The sequence below is a fragment of the Vulpes vulpes genome, chromosome 7 (assembly GCF_048418805.1).
Source record: "Vulpes vulpes isolate BD-2025 chromosome 7, VulVul3, whole genome shotgun sequence".
NCBI classification, from domain to species: domain Eukaryota; kingdom Metazoa; phylum Chordata; class Mammalia; order Carnivora; family Canidae; genus Vulpes; species Vulpes vulpes.
The window spans coordinates 47,472,345-47,474,651 of NC_132786.1; the positions used below are offsets into that span (position 1 = coordinate 47,472,345).

The following is a 2,307-nucleotide window of genomic DNA, read 5'->3' on the forward strand; positions in this document are numbered from 1 at the left end:
TCTATCATGAATAAATAAATAAATAAATAAATAAACAAATAAATAAATAAATCGTAAAAAAAAAGTAATATAAAGATAGAGCAGGGACAATTATCCTAGCAAACCAATGGGAAAAAGAAATCTCATTCAAAACTGGTTTTGGTGTACAGAATAGGCAAATCCATAGGGAAAGAAAGTTGATTAGTGATTACCAGGGACTGAGTGGAGGGAGGATGGAGAGTGACAGTTAATTACTATAGACTTGCTTTCTGGGTTGATGAAAATATTCTGGAATTAGATAATGGTCATAGTTGCATCGTTTTGTAAATATGCTAAGAATACTGAATTATACATTTTAAAAAGGAAAATTTTATGATATGTAAATTCTGTATCAGCTTTAAAAATTGATTTTGGTATCAGAATAGTTGCATTATGTTGAATTCTAAAAGCACCTTGGACTCTCGCCAGATTGATAATCTATTCCGCAGAGAAGAACTGCTCCTCTAATAGCTCACATCTGGAATAGAAAGTCACTCACTGAGTGGTTTTAACAATCCTATAAGAGAGTGAGTGCTTATTTATTTACTGATATTTTTGACCCATGACAAGTACGCTCAATTTCTTCATTTATCAAGTAGGGAAAAGTGTAAACCGTTAAAGAATTAGATTTATGAGTTGTTAATAAAAATATGTATAAGATTGATTGAAATTATAAGCTACTTGTAACCTGGATGAAGTGGATAATCTTTAATCATTCTTTAGAAAATCCTCTTAATAGCTTAACCTCTGGGGAATGTCACAAAATGGCGTATCTGATTGTTTTGAAGAAATATCACTATAACAATTCCTAATGATGGCTATGCACTTTTTTTAAAGCTATTTATTTATTTATTTATTTATTTATTTATGACTATGTTTATTTACTCATGAGAGACACAGAGAGAGAGAGAGGCAGAGACACAGGCAGAGGCAGAGACACAGGCAGAGGGAGAAGCAGGCTCCATGCAGGGATCACTCCCTGGACTGAAGGCTAAACCACTGAGCCACCTGGGCTGCCCTAGGCACTTTTTTTTTAGAGGTCTTGATTCCATAAAACATGTTTTTTTCTTTTCTTTTCAAGTGTCATTCTGTGCAATTTTGTTCTATATTTTTATATAACTTATTTTCTAGCCTGTAAAGGAACACATTAGGGGAGGTGAGGATGCATTTTATAAATTAGTTCATTAGAAGTAGTTTTGAAAAAAAGTCAGCTTCTCTAGGACATTTTAAACTATTTGCCTGTCTTTCTTCACAAGATGATTCTTCAGAAACACATTTAGTGCACACAGAGGTGGGGAAGTTGCATAACCCTGGTACTTCCATTCATATCAAGGAGAATTGCTCTGAAATGACACGGCCTGCTTTACCTCCCAAGGTACACATAGAAAGGCTTAAAATGAGAGATGTTAAACTTAATACTTTACCCTCAAATCTTAGCCTGAAGTGTGACAAATTAAGGGATCTCACAGTATATGGAGATTGGCTTCATAGCCCTGCTGTCCATCTTGCATACTTCTGACTTAAAATTAAATACTTTTCAAAACACAGTGTTGTCTTTCCAGACATGGAAAAAAATCAACCCCTTGTTCCTTTCTAATTTATGGTTAATGAGTTAAAATATAACCTATTGAGTGTTGTATGAAAGGAGAGAAGGTTAGCACTCGCCTTGACAGGAATGGAAGAGGCCCCCGGGCCTGACAACACTCATATGGTTAAGGCACTGCCACCTACTTTGTGGCATCTAACCAACATTCTTGTACCAAAATATTGGGATCATTCCCTGTATATTTTTGGACCACAATGCTTTGAAACTGGAAATTAATCACAAGAGGAAATTTGGAAAGAATTCAAATACGTGTAGGTTATAATTCAAATATATGACCCATCCTCCTAAGGAACGAATGGGTCAGCTAGTACATTAAAGAAAAATTAAAAAAAAATACATGGAAACAAATTAAAATGAAAATAAGACTGTTCAAAACTTTTGGGATGCAGCAAGTGCAGTCCTAAGAGACAAGTATATAGCAATACAGGCCTTCTCAAGAAACAAGAAAAATCCCAAATACACAGCCTAACCTTACACCTAGAGGAGCTGGAAAAAGAACAGCAAATAAAGCCTAAACCCAGCAGGAAATGAGAATTAATAAAGATTAGAGCAGGAATCAATGAAATAGAAACCAAAAGAATAGTACAATAGATCAACAAAACTAAGAGCTCGTTCTTTCAAAGAATTAATAAGATTGATAAACCCCTAGGCAGATTTGTCAGAATGAAAAGAGAAAGGACCCA

At 34.6% G+C, this 2,307-nt stretch overlaps 1 non-coding gene across 1 annotated transcript; it reads left to right on the forward strand.

Moving 5' to 3' along the window:
• Nucleotides 1-1,649: 1,649 nt before the first annotated feature.
• Nucleotides 1,650-1,775, forward strand: LOC112934796 (U6atac minor spliceosomal RNA). The gene has a single exon (XR_003238053.1). It is a non-coding gene; the product is annotated as a U6atac minor spliceosomal RNA (small nuclear RNA).
• Nucleotides 1,776-2,307: the final 532 nt, after the last annotated feature.